This window comes from Pezoporus occidentalis, unplaced genomic scaffold, assembly GCF_034315485.1.
Source record: "Pezoporus occidentalis ecotype Australia unplaced genomic scaffold, CSIRO_AGI_Poc_V1 ctg59, whole genome shotgun sequence".
NCBI classification, from domain to species: Eukaryota; Metazoa; Chordata; class Aves; order Psittaciformes; family Psittacidae; genus Pezoporus; species Pezoporus occidentalis.
In genome coordinates this window covers 4,972,681-4,991,120 of record NW_026915932.1, presented here as the reverse complement: position 1 = coordinate 4,991,120, position 18,440 = coordinate 4,972,681, and the positions used below count along the sequence as shown (strand labels likewise).

Genomic DNA, 18,440 nt, shown 5'->3' with positions numbered 1-18,440 from the left:
GTATTAACCTGCAGCACGATTTTTCCCCAGCAGTAACAAACACGCTTACGCAACTGCGCGCTCGAATGCAGCACAACTCACTGTTTCTGAGCTACCTGGCGGCTAAAACCATGCCCCTGGGGTTTCCTCTGGCCGGGCGGAGGAGGAGGAGGAGGAGGAGGAAGCAGCGGCTCAGCGGGACGGCGCGCTGGGTGCCCGGGCGCGCTGTGACGTGACAGGTGCCATCTTCCCGGCGGCGCGCGGCCCGTGGCGCCCAGGAGGCGCGCCGCAGCGCGGGGCCCGCGGAGGGCGGCAGCACGGCGCGGCCGCCATTTTGCTGTGGTAATCCCCGGTGATCGCAGCGGCCCGGGCCCGGTGCCCCGGCCTCCCCGCGGCCCGTACTGACAGCGACGCTATTTCCCGTGCGTTTTATCGCACGGCAGACGTTCTGTGCTTATTTAACACGGCCTGCTGGGATATTCGGCGTCTCAGCCAAGTTGTTTACACGTAAGGGCCGTAAATTTAGAAACGCAGGGAAATGCAGCGTTGCCGACATCCAGACTCTTGCTCCCCGGCAATCATTTAGAAATCCTTTTAAGCCAGAGGACTTGAAATGTTTTAGTGTCCTTCACAGCGTTTACCATAAGGAGAAGAAAACATTTACAGAGACAGATAGCTCTCAGTGTAACTATTGCAACTGCCCACTAAAAAAAAAAGATTAAATATTGTAAAAATAACATCTGTAATTAATTCCATTTAGTTAGTGAAATATAGTCACATTTATCTTATTTTCCTTACCCGATTATGATTTTTTTTTTTTTTTGGTAAGCATATACAGAAACTCTCACAGTATCATGAAGATGTTTGTTTTACATACTAGTCTTAGTCTCTATAATTTTGGTTTGCATGGATTTACTGCCTCAGGAAACAAGTGCAACGGTGCTATTAGTGCTTCATAAGCACTAACAAATGCTTCCATAGATAAAAAAGGAAATAGTGGATTTTATTTAGCCATATGCTCCAGTATATTTGGTACAGGCTTCCTATACATTGTCATTCTCTCTGCCCTCACATAAGCAGTTAGCACAACCTGCTTTCCCAGTATGTGGAGTCATGAAGCAGAGAGGAAAAATTGGCCTTTGAGACAGGTAGAAGACATTTTGTTTGAAAAAAAAAGACAATTTGCTTTTGTTTTAAAGCTTGATGGAAGATTTTAATTTTTCCCAAGGCTAACCTGTGTCTATTTTTACAAGCTGCTGTGTATTACAAGATTTTATTGGACAGTTACTTGTTTTCAAATCTTAGGCCTATGCATTAAAAGCACTAAATAGTAGGAACAGATTCATTTTAGAAAAAAATAAAATCCATAAGCATGAACTGTTTCATCAGTGTCACACTTGATGGGTCTGGAAGTTAGACATTTGCTAAAGCCCCTTCATGATAAATGTGCCTTACCATCTGAGGAAGCTATTTAATACCAACATAAAATACACAATCTAGTATATGGAGAGGAAGTCTTTTTTCCAGCATTCTGCCTTGCAACTATCATATGCTTTCCTGGTTCTTTGAAAGATACAGAAATAAATTTGTTCTTGTCAGGAATTGTGATTTCAGTGACTGACCTATACATTCCTGTTCTTATTTTACACAATCTGCAGTAAAAGATCACCTTGGAAATGCTGAACATCTTTGTGGAGAAATTAATTACTGCTTCTGGATCACTCAAATTCCTGTAAATACGTTCACCCACTGGGGCAGTGAGTGTCTTTTTAACTTAGGGCTTTCTGCTAACAAAATAAAGTTTTGTGTTTTCAGACTGAGCTGTTCCTACAAGTAGCCGTTTACCAACAGCTATGGGAGGTGGAACAAACAGTTGAACACAGTGGCACTGACTGCAGAAGCAAAGTGCACGTCAGAATTTTCACAACCGTCTTTTTTATTCCAACCTACATAACAATTTCGTACTCACATATAGGTTACTTTTGATTTTGGAGTTTCATCTATTTTTTATTTACTATTGCTTCTTTACTATTGTTTTACATGCACATATAGGTATTAATATGTATTAAGATTACTGACACAAGTACCGTAAGTACTATTTCTGATAAATGTGTTGTCAGTAACAATAACATGGACTAAATTAAGCCTGTTGTAAGCTTTTAAAAGAAAGAAATACAGTATTGAATAGCAATAAATATAACCATGTTCTTAGACCACATGAAACAAATCTAAGGAAGATTAGGTTATGAATTTCCCCTAAATCTTAAAATCAATTACTTTAAATTGCTTTGAAAAACAGATGCATAACCATCATTTGTATAGCAGATCCCCTCTAAAGACATTTATTTGTACTTGACCATTTGATGCTCTGGTAGTCTTAATATCTAGACAATATAACAGATTTGGGTAAAGCTCACTTTTTTTTTTCCTTTTAATTTACAGGGTGTTTTCTTAGAAAAAGAATCACCTTTTTGTGACTAGTACTGTAACTGAAGTTACTAATTTCCATATATATATGTGTATGTAATTTGAGCTATTTGGAATTCACAGCTCCTTGTGTATTAAAAACATTCATCAGGAGAAATTCATTTTTAAAGCCATCCTGGTTGCACCCAAGATTTTACGTTCTCATAGTGTTTTATGTGAAACCATTGCACACAAAGAAAATGGAGGAACTGGTGCTGCAGTTAGAGCTATGTCAATGGACTACAGTGGTCTCTGTGAGAAATCACACATACATCTGCATCTGCAGTGCTGATGTAAGGGTGTAAGCCACAATGCACATTACATACTTTAAATTTAGCCATCTTGCTAGTGTATATGTACCAGTTCTCATTAAACATCTAAATGATTGCACATAACATCACACAAATATGTTCCTATTAAACAGAAGTACAAGCAGTTTAGCAGTGGATTATTTCTTATGCAGTAAAATTGCAAAGCATAGAGAAAACTGTCAGCAAACTTACTTCTTTAAAATGTATAAACTAGTTCCAGGGTTACTGAGGTAGTGGTGTTTGGATGCTTTGCTGAAGTCTTTTCTCACTTCTGCAATTTAGGGCACAAGGCATTCTTTCCTTTAGAGTGTTTCACACTATCTAGGAAAAAAAAAGTTCCAAACTTCCTTTCTAGTGAAGCAATTTCAGTTCTTGAACAACAGCAGGAAAAAATGTATATAGCATTACCTGCTCTTGCAAATTCCTAATGGGTGACACTATTTTCACCAGGGCTTGACTGGTTTGCTTCTCAGCGCCTAGAGCAGGCCAGCCTATCCACAAGAAAAACGTTTGGATGGACTATCTTCTTCACTGCTCTCACTGCTGAGGTCAAAGCAACCAGTGATGCTGCTGAGGAGGAAACCAGCTCTTCACCCATCAGGCAGACCAACAACACTTCAAAGTGGGGCACAAGAAGGACCCAGCAGCCCAAAGTGTCTTCACTCCCCTTTCTGTTACATAAGCAAGGCAAAGCTCCTTTCTGTAATCCTCCTCCTCTTTCTCAAGCATTAAGTGAAGGGAGAGGAAGGGAGAGGAAGGGAGAGGAAGGGAGAGGAAGGGAGAGGAAGGGAGAGGAAGGGAGAGGAAGGGAGAGGAAGGGAGAGGAAGGGAGAGGAAGGGAGAGGAAGGGAGAGGAAGGGAGAGGAAGGGAGAGGAAGGGAGAGGAAGGGAGAGGAAGGGAGAGGAAGGGAGAGGAAGGGAGAGGAAGGGAGAGGAAGGGAGAGGAAGGGAGAGGAAGGGAGAGGAAGGGAGAGGAAGGGAGAGGAAGGGAGAGGAAGGGAGAGGAAGGGAGAGGAAGGACAATTATGGAGACCTGCAGCACTTGCCTAGTCCTCCAGGTTTGCTTAATAGGAGCCCAGGAGAACCTGTTTGTCTCAAACTACAAGCTGTGCATGTGCACCAAGAAGTCTTTCGCCAAAGTATGTTGCCTTGTTACCGTTAAGGTGTGGCCTAATCTGAGTCCCATTAACACTAAACAGAACACATACAAGGAATTTTTTAAGGTATAACTATAACATTGTCTCTCCACCAGTCTAAAAAAGAAAATGAAGCAACAGCAATGACTGACACAAATCCAAACTCTTGCACAAAACATAAAAGCTTACATTGTACTGCTACTAAGAAGTAGCTGACTTTACATCTTGTTATCTCTGAACAATGTCAGTATTATTTGCCATTTAAGTTTTTTTGTTCTTTTTCTGTGCTGCTGACAAGCCATTTTCCAGCCTCCTATCCTTCTAGGACTTAACCAGAGTCCACTGCAAGCACAGATCAATTGCAATCATGAAGCTATGTTTACAGAGTGACAACAGCAGATATTTTTCTGTTGTTGACTTGTCAAAAGTACTAATTTATATATTCAAATAGCTTTAGACAAAACTAGCAAATTAAACGTGATTTTTGTTCATCTTCTGACAAATTACTAGGTGGTATTCCATTGCCCATTAGGTTACCAGAAAGAAAGAAAAAAAAAAAAAGTAGTCAAACCCAGCCTCCCATGTTCCAGGCTTCAGAGGAAACATCCTTTGAACATCTGAGCCACCATCCACAAGAGCAGCAGCGAAGTGGCATGTTTAGGGGGCACTGTTTTTCTCCATGTGGTGTGCTGGGGGCTGGGCCAGTGCAGCCCTTCTTGCCCTTTGCTACAGCTGATGTAGCAAATTATGCTAGACTGAAAGTAGAGCTAAGTCCATTCCCCTGGGAACACCTGCTTTAGTTGGTCTGCTGGATGACTGGACACAGACATTTTGAAAGCTAGAATTGGTGTTGAAGCCTTCAGCTGGCTGTCACTGATCTGCAGTATTCCTTAAAATATTTCAAAACATTTATGCCATAGCTGTAAGATTAGTAAACTTCAGCATGCCAAAAACAATGCACAAGTGATAGCTGTTACTCTGAATCACTCTAGTATGGCCATTTATTTTGGCAACTGACTGGACACACAACTTCAGCTGTATGCTCTTAAATATTCTTGTGCTCCATTTTGTGCTTACCTAAGTGGCCCAGACCAAGCCCTACCCCTCATTTCAATCCATATTCTGTTGTCTTAAAGTAGCGCTGTAAGTATTCAGACTCTTGGAGGAAGGTTTCAATTTGCCGACTTAGTCTACCATGCTGATTTTGTCCAGTTATTGCAAGTCCAATTTAAAGAAAAAAATCACAAGAGATATTTGCATTGAAAAGACGGGGGGTTAGGTCAAAACCTTTGAGTATTAAAGATCCACATTGGGCCATGCCCAGAAATCTTTTTATATGGTGATTTTCAAGATGCATGCATTATTGCGAGCACATGGTATGTAAATGCATTGGGCTGCTTAATAAGCATTCACTGACACACATCTGCAGCTTTGCTAATGTACCTTTTATTCGTATGTGGTTGCCAAGGAAACAGGTTATGGCCCAGTATTCTACCTAAAATATACTGAGCAAGTATTCTATAGTAATTTACTTAAAATAGGTACCACTCAGATTTTATAGCCCATTGCTTCTGTAAGTCCAGGTAACCTGAATTTATCGCTGATAATGTTTCACTGATTAGTGTAAGCCACCAATGCCATCTTATTGTCTCTGAAAATTCATTACAGTTTTCTGCATCATACAACATTCTGTATTAAAAGGAAACTTAGATACAGAAAGCATTGAAATATTCTAAGAATTGAGGAAGGTTTTTGTTTAGTTTTGGGGTTTTGTGTTGGAGTAGGTTTTTTTGTTTGTTTTAATTCGGTTCCTTAGCTTACATTTTGTCTGGTACCCTTAATGAATTATTTTTACTTGAGATAGCACAACACTAATGACTGATGCATCAAACTTTCCTACAGAATTTGTGGAAATAGTGCTACTGAAATGAATAAAACCACTGCCTTTCTATAACACAAATCGTAGCACAAAGAATAGTTCAAAATTAGTAAGTTAATCAAGACGACACTAATTCTTTCATTCAATACATACTCATCTGAAATACAAAGCACAGATACCAGACGCTTGTTTTAACCAAGAAGGTACCAGACATACTTATTTTAACAGAGATTATTATTGCACATTCACGATAAGAAGGAAACTGCTAATATTTGGAGAAGCAATGCAAAATGGGAAATTCTTGTTTTGAAACATCCTGATTATTTATCACAATACTATACTTGAATCTATTTCAGATTATGGTTCAAGAGTTCTTTTTACTACCCGATTAATTTATAATGTTAGAGATTAACTATATGTGGCTTAGTTAGAACAACAATACTAGAAACGGGCATTGGCACTGAGGGAGCTCCTCTACCTTTATTGTATGGCACAGATTTATAATGAACATCAGTGACTGCGGTCAAGAGTTAGCATTCTGGCAAAACTCAGGAGGTTTGCTTGCCTGCCAGTACATTTGGTTTTTACAGGTCACTGGAGCCTATTACAAGCTGTTGCAAAGATCTATTCTAACTTATTTTGGTTTTCCAACCTCTATGGCAATAAAAATCCAGCAGGAGCTGGAAAAACCCAACAGCATTCATGTGAGAATAGAGTAATGCAGTACCATAGCGAGAACAGCTCCTAAATGATTATGCAAAAGGTAGAACTTCCAACTGAAAAACAACAATATTGTAATACAGTGGATTAAAAATGTTAAATATTTTAGCATTTTTTCTCTATGAATTTAAAGAGATTTCAGCTTGCTATAATCAACCCATAAATTTACTCACCCAAAATCAGGTTGTTCTTGTGTTATAGTCTTCAAAAAGTAGTATTGACAGGTATTTTCAGCAAAACCATCTCCGTGATTTTGTGAACCATGTGGCTACTGTGTACCAGCCTGCAAAGGAGAAAATCCAAATTTAATGACTAAATTATTAGACAAGTACTAATTCCCAGATACACTGTATAATCCATCATTTTCCCTGGAGCACTATAGGACTCCAAATCTGTATCTGGGAGGCTTACAACACACCAGCAATAAAACAGTTCCATTGACCATACTATTGTGAATACTGCTTCTGCCTGCATTGTTTTATTATCGTTTAACCCATAATAGTGCAAACTGGACATAATGTTTCATAATATGTTCAAGACGAGTATAAGGATATTTTCAATTTCAAAATAATTTTTCATTGGGGTCACTGGAAAAATTATACTAAAACCAATCCTTAGCTTTACTTCCCTTCCCCCATCTCAACTGTATCCACATTATTCCTCACACATTTACCTAATAAGACCTCAAATAACGGAGGCTTCACAGGTTCCTCAGTTAGTCTGGCCCTGAGTTACACAAGGTAAAGTCAGTGGAAGATAAGTGTGTTCTAAGAGTAGCTTCACAGTTCACCAGTTTAGAAAACAAATCATGGTACAGAGAAAAACTGTTGTCATTACTAACCAGCTCCCTTGACTGCACATAAACTGCGGAAACCAATTATAAGTTATTCTTTATTTTCAAAGCCTCCATGGGGTTGTTTTTTCCCCTCTTTCAAAGGCCTGTCCTTTCTCCTTTTCTCATTCTGCCACTTCTCTTCTAGTCTCTTTCTGTCACAGGTACCATCACGGTATCTGTGCTAATGACATTTCTAGGCAACTATTCTTTGGAATACACTTCCTGTATCTCTCTGCTTAAATGATTATTCACCATTGTCAGACATCCTGATTTTGTGTTATTATGTATCAAACATTACAAAAAGGTTTTCGTGTCATAGTGTAAAAATTACTCATTACAGGGCTTGTTCCAAAGATATTAAACAAAATTAAATTGTTCCATAAAGCAACTGCAGAATCTTACGGATAAGGCCTTATGACTCAGCTGATGGGCATTTATATAGCAGCAATTAAGAACACATAGATCATCTTCCATTTGCAAATCTGCCACATACTTTTATAAATAACATTATACAGGGAGAGGAAATCCATTATTTTGGCTTTAAAATCTAAGAAGGCGAGCTCATTTTTTCTTTTTGGTAGTGGCTTAGCCAAGTACATTTTTAGCATATCTTGATTTGAGTAGGTATTCTATAGCTTGCATCTGCCCATAACGAAGACCAGAATGAAAGAAAATTCCATTAAGCTATTATTACTCTTTCAGATACTAATAATGTCATATTCACAAATGACTGTGAACTATTACTGTGAGTGAGAAGCTTAAGCATTGCATTTGGAGGAATACTTGGAGGTAAAATATTTTATCAAAGCTAAAGAATTTCTAAATTTAATAATAATTCAAGTGTAGTGTTAAACATAATCACACCTTTTAAAACATAATAAAGCAACTCACACGATAAAGTGCATCAGACACTAGATACCCCCAAAGGGTTAACTGGTACCTATTCATTACTACCAGAGTCTAAAAGGCTGACAAATATTATCTGAACACAGATAGTTTCACACTGAGACACCTGCAGTTTCAAATCAAAATGAAGTTTAGAGGCAGAAGTAATCTTAATCAGAAAGGTCATTGAAAAGCAAGTCAAATAGCATCTGACAATGATTTTTAGTTTGATTTCATTTTCAGTCATGCTCTGTACAGATTTTCTGTTAGGCAGAAATGGTATTTGCATGGATAAAACCACATTTCAATTAAAAAAGGGAGGACTCTGTATCAACAATAAGGCTTCTACGATAAACAGGAAAAAAAATCCCCCAAACAAAAATTCCAAAACCCAAACCCCACAACAAACCACCGAGCCCCCCTAACAGTAACATTTGCAGCCTGTGCTGGAGGTGTGAAAAACTGCACCTGCTCCTGTGTGCTCCAGTTAGCCCCCTTAGCCAAAGAAAATAAAATGGATCAAGTTTACAGAGGATTTCTTATGGCATCTCTGGCTATAACATCCTGACACTCTGCATTAGCTAGATGTAACTACCATTAAAATACATATAGCAGCCTACATATAATAGGCAAACCGAACACAGCTTGTTAATTACTGGACTCTTCCCCTAATAAATACATCACTTTCTTTAGCTAGAAGAAATTATCATTCACAGGCTGCCAGCGAGTTTTTCCAGACTCACGAAAGCACTTGAGTTCAGTCATATTAAATGCAAGAGGACTTGTACCCCCTAATAAAAGGGCAAATTTGCAAATGGATTTAAACCCACCATAGTGAAGCATGCTCATGTAACTGAGCGGCACATTGTTTTTTTTTAATGCCTTGAGTGGGTATGTTTGAACACAAAGACATACTAAAAACAGTTTATCACTAAGTGCCCTGTCTTTTCTAAAGATAAATATCAGCAGCAATAAATAGATAGCTTCGACATAGCATTTGCTCATCAACTTCCTTTAAAAATAACCACACAAGAAATAAACAAGAAAAGCAATTTTGATAGCTACATGTAATGGCACACTCCATATTAGCATTTCAGACAAAAAAAACAAACAAAAAAAAAAATCAGCAGAAGCAAGCTACTGGAGATAAATCAAATTACAGAAAAATGCAGACTTTAACATATCACTTGAGAGATGCTGTTTATTACATTTTCAGTTCTGCTTCTTTAGGTGGAACAGGAATATTGCACTGTGTCAACCTAATCTCATCATAATGAAGCAATGGTTTTATTGTCAAACATTAGCCTATCAAGATAGACAAGTCATATTCCTGAACAGTTACTCTGTGTATTTTGAATGCAGTGAAGTGATATATTTAGAAATAAATGAGAATTAGTTTGATATTACCGACACTGTCAAGGCTATTACTGATAATTGGCTGTGCTTGTAAATACCTCCTCTGCATTAATTTTCAGTGCTGGGTCCTCATCCACACAAAATATTCTTAGTCATTTTAAAGTCAAGGACATGAAAGGAAAATGGCTACCCTGCTGCAAAAGTCTCATTGCAGTAGTGAGAATTTCTCAAGTCAGGTACAAAGGAGGTACACAAGGAGACACTACGTTATAAGCTCAGTAGAGACATTTAGTAACGTCTGATTCTGTGTAAACAGTTACCTGTGGTACACATAAGATTTCACTTTACTGATACTGTTAAAAATAGTAGCTAAAAATAGAAATAAGGAATTATAATACTTAAATTTGGCAAAATCTATAAAGTCTGCAGATACTGCAGACCACAAGCGAGCTTATTCTCTAAAGGCTTGTTTAGGATCTGACAGAAGTTCTTTTCCAATATGCTAAAACACAGTTCTTTACCTGAACTTCAGAATGGATGTACTATTTAAAGAAAGGTTTATTAAGCATTACTATGGCTGAATTCAACAAAGGTGAAAGAAGGTTTAAACATACTGCTGATTCCCTAAATTTCTCAGCTGCTATATATTTCAGTGATACTTTTGATAGTGAAACTATCGCTTTATATGCACACAGTACAAACCTTGACCTGTATGCAAGACTAGGCTAAATTTAAAAAAGAAACCAGGGTACGTTTCTGGAAACAACCAATGCAGAACAGGAATAGAACAGTTTTTGTTGTGCACAGCTTTAAAAACATGGCATCATTTAAGAAATGATAGTTGCATGGGAACATAAAATGAGATGAGATTCTCACTTAGAACTGAAAGAAAACAACAAAATTTTCCATTTGCATTGTGATATTGCTATTAAAGAGGAAAACATCTTTCTACATGTCTACTATTGCACCTTTTAAAAGGATTTGGTTGCCAAGGAAACTGGTTCTGGCCCAGTATTAATCTGAAATGAATATATTACAAAAGTTGGTGTAAGTAGTGCAATACTCTGTTTTATTCTTAATGCTCTAAATCAGGTTTTTGTACCTAAGGCTGTTAAATTTTTACTTCATAACCTTTTTTGTGTGAAGTAAAACATACTTCAGTGATCTGATATTCAGTTTAAGCTGACAGGGCCATCTACATCAATCTCTCTCTTTAAAGTCCTTCTACCTTAAAATAAAAAGAAATAGCAGGCTTATGCTTGTACCCAATAGTTAAAATATGAGCATTAAAGCATATTCTTCTTTATTTCATATTTCGCACAAAACACAAAACCGCTTACGCCAGAATTTAAATATTTTTCATTTCTCTAACCTGCCTCAGTTTTTGTTTGTGTATTTTAACTGCTAGCTCAGTAGTGCTTAGAGCCAGCTCAAAAATGTACCTGAATCAATAGGGTTTTCAAAAATTCTTTTGTTGCATAAGCGTTGCCACGCCCTTAGTACATATGATTATTTTAACAGACATGACTGCTCTACTTTCACAATAGATTTTTTTTTTAAAGCAGATAAGACCAACTGTCATGCCAATATGCAAAGCCAACAATTCAATATTAGGTTGTTTTCAATACCAGCTTAATACGGTTTTTTTTTACCAAAATCTACATTCCAAAGCCCATTTCATGTTCTTGCAACACTGACGAAGAAATCAGTAAAACATGCAAAACTCAACCTACCTGCATGTATCACTTAGAGCAGTGTTAGCATGGCAGTGCACCCAGCCATTTTTATGTAAAGCAATGGAGATAAGTTCTATTCTTGGTCGTCTTGGTAATTTTTTTGAAGCAGTTGTGAAAAATCAGATAGGAAGCAGCTCAAATAGACCATGATCAGGAGAGCTGAGTTTATCAATAGGGAAAGCAGGAGTGGGGAAAAAAAAAAAAAAACAAAACACCAACGTCCTCGATCCAAGGTTTCCCGAAACTGCAACACAAGGTTGTTTGGTTTTTTTTCCTCCTCCTCAGAGGGTTCAAAGCTTGGAGCTGACCACTGCAAAGGCCACTTGTCACATTTGCTGAAAATCAGCCTATTGATATCACAGCTGAAAATATAAACTCAACAACCAAAGCCCATTGCACAACGTGGACTGCGTAAGAGTTAAAAATAGATTCGACGTGCCTCCTACCTGCATAATAAATATGTAAGTTGCAAGTGCTTTAATTCGATATTCACATTAATTAACAATACAATATACATTATTTAAACTACAGTAAATGCAAGAAGAAAAAGGGTGACACCATCTGGAAGCACAGTTTGCTTTTTCTTTCTCCCTTTCGAAGGGCTAATAATGTAGTTTTGAATGTGATGACAAGCTAACAGCTCACCACATTGCAAATGAAAAAAGAATTCTTAAGGTGATGCTCAAATATCTAAGCCTGTAATGAAGCACATACCAGTCTTCCCTACTGCATGACATGGCACACAGACCATTTACATACTCACATTTGAGATACTAGGCACAGTATAATGAATTCAATACACAGCATGCACACAGCACAAGCAACGTTAATCCTGCCTGCCATTTTAGGCTTGCAGAAGTAAGATACATACTGCAGCACAGCTCTGGTAAGGGAGGAGGCAAGGGACAGCTCACCTTAAATGCAGTATCTGATTAATGTTGTAAGTGACATTGCGTATCAGCTACAGAGTCTTGGTTCAACTGGGTGGGAGGGAACAAAGAAAATTGTCATCAACTGGTGATGCAAGATGAGCTCCAGTCTCTAATACTGTTAGCAAACTCCAAATTCTACAATGATACGGTAGTAGGCATTTCAAACTCTTATCAAAATCTGCCTGTGCAATGGCTGAATCCGCCTGCCGAGGAAAACAAAACAATCTTCTTGCCTATTGGAGAAACGCTAGATTGACTACAGCAACATCCTCTCGATGCAGGAAGATTTCATGTCGCTCATATTAAATCCTGGATACATTTGCTGTGCTTTCCTAATTTTTAAGTCTCAAAATTAAAATAAAAAGACAATGATAGCAAAAAAACATAACTAAATGTCTAATTTTCATGCAAATAAAATATTTTTTCTTTCTGTTTTCTCTCTTTTACAGTTCATCAAAATCCTGAGTAGTATCGACAAACCACACGAACACAGGGTCTCCCGACTGCATGATCAGCTGTCTGTGTCTACGCTACACCCTGTTAACCACAAGCAGTGTTAGAGCTAAATATATCTGCAATGCAGAAACAGTAGGTGCTATGTGGTATACAATTCTGATTAATTATAAGGTTTTTTCCAGCCTCAGATATAACAAATTAAAAACTAAAATATTTGGTGCTGATCTTTGTCAGGCACGGTATCTGTCAGACTTACAGAACATAAAAGCTATCCTAAGTATACTGACCTAGATAGCACTAAGAAGACTTAAGCAGCATACAAGCATACTCACTGTCAAAGCAAGGAAAACGAAACAATGATCGTCTAATCAAACTGAAAGCAACAACTCAGTACCACAGTATGAACTCCAAAATGCTGCGTACTGTATATGCACATCTCATGTTATTGGAAGATGCAAAGCTCCTTTGTTTTTTTTTTTCTCCCCTCTCTCTCTCTCCTCGGAGGCTTTTCTTAGCTACGGTTGCACAATGACATTCTGACATCATGGAGGTCAATGCAGATACTAAAGGGCTGTAGTCTTTTAAAAAAAAATATAATCTTGTAATATTGAACCACAGCTGCAGAAAATAATAATAATCATAATTAACAATTTCACGTCACCTACTTAACTTCTTCCTGTTCCCTTCCGAGATTAATAGCATCCATATTGTTCAGCCGCATATGTTAAATTGGTATCACCCTCTGCAGAGACTGCAAGAGTAATTGTGGGAATTAGATTTTTATAAATGTTTTTTAAAAGCTGCTTTTCTGGAAAACTCAAAAATACAATATTTTGCAAACATAAAGAAAAAGATACTGGGTGGAGGGGGGGTCGGGGGGGTAGGGGAGTGGGTGGGGGGATTAAAAACTGTTAACTGGATTTTTAATGCCTAATAAGCAAAACTGGTTGTATTTTCATTGTCCCTGTGTCTCCAAGGGAAGAATAAGACAACCGTGCCGCAGTTGACTACAACCTGAATTACCTTCCTGGAAGGCTAACCCATCAGGTGAGGTAAAACAAACCACACGATGTACCTGTTCCGAGAGCAGAATCCCACACACGCTATCTTAGTGACTTATCACAGCTCCCCATCTCTCTACCTGCAGAATCCGCAAGCTGATACTCAACACACGAACAGAATTGTGAAGATTAACGTGTTAGATCTCAAAATATTGCACTGAAAGGTTTCTTTAGGTAAACACTGTTCATTATATGTGTAACTGAATATAACTGGTTTCTGGCCAGCTGCTGAAATTGATCTTTGAGAGGCCAGATTTTGTAAAGAGAAGCACTATCTTTCATTTGACCTGCCAATAGAGCTCAGAAATAAAGCAGCCAACTCTTCTCCCACATATTCTCTCTAGGAACCTGTATACGCTATGATTTTTTTTGTTTTTTCTTTTTAGCTAAAAGAGCACTTGGTATTAGTTTTCAATTTTAAAAACAAGTATTGCGTTAAATCAGAAAATGTTGCACAGCAGCAACCAGACTGCTGTACGTACGTATTCACTTGTAAGAAAATAATCTGATTTTGATTTTTTTTTGTCCTCCTTTTTTAATGATTAAATAGGTATCTATGTCATTTTGAGGTTTTTCTTTGGAAAGTTATTTGGCATTTTGTTCTCTTCACTTTAAAGGCTGGGAATGAGATGATCCTAACAGTCAGTGCTTTAAAATATTCAGAATCCCCTTCCATAAATAGCACATCTGTCACACAGAAAGGAACCCAGCCAGCAAAAAGGCAGACCAGACCAGGAAAAACAACTGCTATTCCAATACATGATTACAAAATAAGTTAAGATTTTAGCAATATTACGAAATATTAAAAGCCTTCTGTCAGTGAATGCAGCAGAGGAATAAACATCTCTCAGTGAACAGGGAAGTGAGCTTGTTAAATCTTTATGCCCTTTCTTTAATGAACCATTTTCAGTGATCAGTAATAATTTTCTGAGCTTAGATTTGCAATGATTTTCCTTCAGACTCAATACAATTTCAGTTCAGAAATCAAATTTTAGGCCCTTCTACAGATGCATAATATATAGCATGGTAAATAAATAAATGCTAAAAATTGCAATTGCAGGTTTCACAATGTAGGCTCGAGTTTTCAAGGTAGAGGTATATTTATATGTTATTTCTTAGTCAGAAACTTGGATTTAAGTTCTAACCTGATTTATGCCAAAACTGTCAAGTCCCAAGGCACTGGCTCTCTTGATTTTTGACTTCAACATTCCCTGACTCTGCTAGGTCAGGACAATTTCAGCACATGCTATGAGTTTATGTCAGTTCTTCATTCAATCAGCCTGAAGCAAAGCTATTTCAGATATCCTCACTGGATATCACAGGTCGTTTGTGCTGTAGCCTTTCCCACTTTCAAGCTTCCTATTTGCAAAGATGCTTCTTCCTCTGTTTATCACCACTCAACATCTAATCTCTCCTCACATACTATAGCTTGTCAAAAATCAGTAAGGAATGAGGAGTCCCAGTGTCACTTGGCATTAGAGTCTCCATCTTGCAGTATGTGGTTCCTTAGGGGAAAAGTCCTAGACCTCCAGATTTATCATTTGGAGAGATGAAGCAAAAGGAGATAGGTTGTGGAAAGAAAGACTCGCATAAAGTCCCTAAAACTGTACTAATTTTTGTCTGAAAGCATTGCCATACCTTGTCCTCCTAAGGAGGAAACATGTGAGGGCAGTCTGATAGACTGGGAACTCTGCCAGTTGCCAACCTCACAGCAGTAAATATCTGAAAAAGACGACTGTCGGACTGAGGAAAAAAGTGACATTCAGTTTTACATGGATTAGCTCACTTGCCTTTATTCAACACAGGCCCAAGCTGGACCAAGAGCATCAATTGTCTCTCGAGCTATAGAAGATACCCAGGATGTGTGAATTATGCTTAGTTACATATTTTTAAAAAAGCCAAACTTTTTTTTTAACTGTTTGCCAAGTAAACGAGCAATATACAGAAAACAACAGTCGATCCCAGCCCACAAGAACTGTGGTTGGCTGTTCTATGAGGCCACCCCTGCAAACCAATGACGAGGGGACATGAAACACAGCTGGGAATCCAGGGTGGGTGTTTCCAAAAGTGCATTCCAGAATCAGCTACAGCCTTTCAACAAACCTGCTCCTGGAATGACTGTTTCAGCCTCTGAATTTAGCTGCATCAATTTTATTTGTCTCTTCATTCCACTAGTGCCGTTGCTAAAAACCACATTGTTCACAAATACTCAGTTTGAAATTAGAGTCCCTTTGGAAAAGAACACACAAACCCTTGATCATGACCTAAATTCTCTGACACTCATGTTCAGTAAAGCATCCGTACACCCAGACATTCAGGCTAGCAATGAACTCGCTGGTCAAATGACTTCTGCCCTGGTTTCAGTTGGGAATCCTACTGCTTACCACATGACGCAGAAGCTACTTCCTTCAGTACTGAAACCTCAGCTAATTGTTGTTGGGTTGTAGAAAAAATATGTGGAGAGAGAAGGAGAAAAGAACTGGTGATAGAACCTCAACAGTTTGCCTTTCTAGAGCCAAAGTAAAGCGCTTTTATACCTGATCCAGCTAACATGCCGTGGACTTCCATTTCTGTATGCATCTAGCTCAAGTTGCCCCAAGGATAAGACTAAATCGGTTAAGTGCTAAGTGCTTTCCCAGGCTTTTCCAGAATTCCTTCTGTGTCTCTATGGCTAGACAAATTCTTCAGTTATTTGCTGGGACAGAAAACAGTTCTGAGTTATTCCTGTATGTGATTTACACATCTTCATTCTTAATTGCCACACTCACAGAAACAGGCCATCAGAAATAATATCTAAGTGGTCTAAGATTCTTGTTAGATGGGGATGTTTTCAGCACTACAGAATTAAAAGCAGAGCAGCATTTAAAAGCAGTTCCTCTTACAAAAGGCAAGTACTGAGATTCTACAATAGTAGCAAATACCTGCGTGTTATGAAATGTATACTGATATACTGCATTGTACCAATGTGTTATAAATCTGCTATCTATATATATCTATATAGATATATAGATTATGAAAAAGCATGGGCTTGCCTAAACTGAAGGATCACAGAGAAGTCATGTATTAATATATATTGAGGTGCTGTATATGCTTTTTCATGAAACACTTTTAGCAGCTGCTTACAGTCTAGCAGTCTATAAACTATAAAATCTTTAAGGATTAGAACACCTGGGATTGACTGCAAAAACTGGCAAAGAGAATTTCTTTAAAAACTGTAAATCCATCCATAGGAACTGATAAAGTGTTGCCTTTATAGATACTTGCACTCACCTTTACAGGTTCTATATCTGTATTTTTTGTGTAACATGACAGCCAATATAGTTAGTGACAAAAAGTGGCTTTGTCTTGTTTTTTCCCTGATTAATGCTTCACTTACTGATGAGCCTGGTCACTCCCTCTAATTATACCTCCTAAGGCCCTATTTACTTTCTAAACTGCTGCCAGACACTATGCCAAAGGTTTCAGATTTCTATCTCCTATCACTCCTAGCTGATTTACTTGATAGGTGAATTTACGTGTTCTATTTTTACTCTGTTCTTATCAATTCTATTTTTCTCTGTACTAAATGGCACAACTTGCCTGACACTCATACCTACACTTTTTCTGTGCTTCCCTTGTGTTGATCAGCACTTTCATGTTCACATCACCTATTATTTCTCCTCCTCTAGTTTTGAGGGCCAGACTTTTCATTTAGAGAACAACAAACTCAAAGACTTCATATGGAAAGAAGCTTCACTTTGTCACATGAAATCCTGGAGAGAGGTTCAGACATTTTTGCCAAATCATTCGTATTAATACTAGACAGTAGACAAATAGGGCAACAAAAATTGGAGGGGGGAGTGGGGAGAGGAAGAAAAGTTTTTCAGAGCAGACAACAACAACAACAAAAAAATCTATTATTTGCACAAGGAAGTTAATCATATCCTCATATCACCAGAAAATTTGCTTTTATCAATTCCTGATGAAAATTACTTCTCAAACATATGACTTGAAGCAGGATCAGTTTTGTGGATGTGGTCTCTCTCAGTTATTGATTTCCCCCCACACCATAAGGTTTGATTTGGGACTATTCAGCTATTTTGAAGAACAGACAAGATAGGAACAACACACATTTCTCATTAAAAATACTGAGAAATCAGTTTTGAATAATATGAGTCCCAGAACAAGCAGGGTTATGAAGCTGAAGTATGTCAACAGAAGAGAAAATATTCTGGAAATTCCAAGAAAACTGCTCAGCATTTGATAAAATCAAATGTCACATGATAGGACAGAGAAATCTCACTTCCTAAACCCCATATGTATAGGTTGCTGTCTCATAGCTCCAGTCTAACAAATATAGAACCAATGCAACAAAAAAAATCCATTTTAAGTTTACTTGCTCAAGCTCAACTACCCGTTATGCTGCTAAGTGTGGGCTGCTCTTTGAGGCCAGTAGACCTGCTCAAGCCATTTCTCCCAGCATGTCCACTTGTGAAGCTTGTTCCCTCATTTTTCATCTGCTCGTGACAAATAGGAGGGGAATTCTAAGCCTTCATCTTCCAAGTGTTAACCTGGCATATGTAACCAAAACCCAAGACCATCAGCTATGAATCCTAGACTACTGATCTTTTTCCTCCAATGGTATACAACAAGATTCATCTACTACCACTCTTACACTGCCATCATTTCCATGGTTAAGGAGTACTTAT

The 18,440-nt window shown here is 38.0% G+C and overlaps 1 protein-coding gene and 1 long non-coding RNA gene across 8 annotated transcripts in view; one reads left to right on the top strand and one right to left on the bottom strand.

Moving 5' to 3' along the window:
* The window catches only part of ZBTB38 (zinc finger and BTB domain containing 38), a 43,937-nt gene that overhangs the window by 10,526 nt on the left and 14,971 nt on the right, over window positions 1–18,440 (bottom strand). For 2 of the 6 annotated variants that reach the window (XM_062638953.1, XM_062638954.1), the window contains exon 1: window positions 96–313. The gene's annotated coding sequence lies outside the window, so the exon portion shown is untranslated. Of the gene's footprint in view, window positions 1–81; window positions 314–6,664; window positions 6,775–11,300; window positions 11,723–12,217; window positions 12,284–13,023; window positions 13,071–18,440 lie in introns of those variants that run through there. The other 4 variants (XM_062638957.1, XM_062638956.1, XM_062638958.1 and 1 more) reach the window with 4 other exon arrangements.
* LOC134174215 (uncharacterized) lies at window positions 273–12,783 on the top strand. Of its 2 annotated transcripts, XR_009968557.1 has the most exons (3): window positions 273–405; window positions 1,060–1,711; window positions 12,685–12,783. It is a non-coding gene; the product is annotated as an uncharacterized LOC134174215 (long non-coding RNA). The 2 variants fall into 2 exon arrangements; XR_009968556.1 differs by lacking the exon at window positions 12,685–12,783 and having other exon boundaries at window positions 1,060–1,799.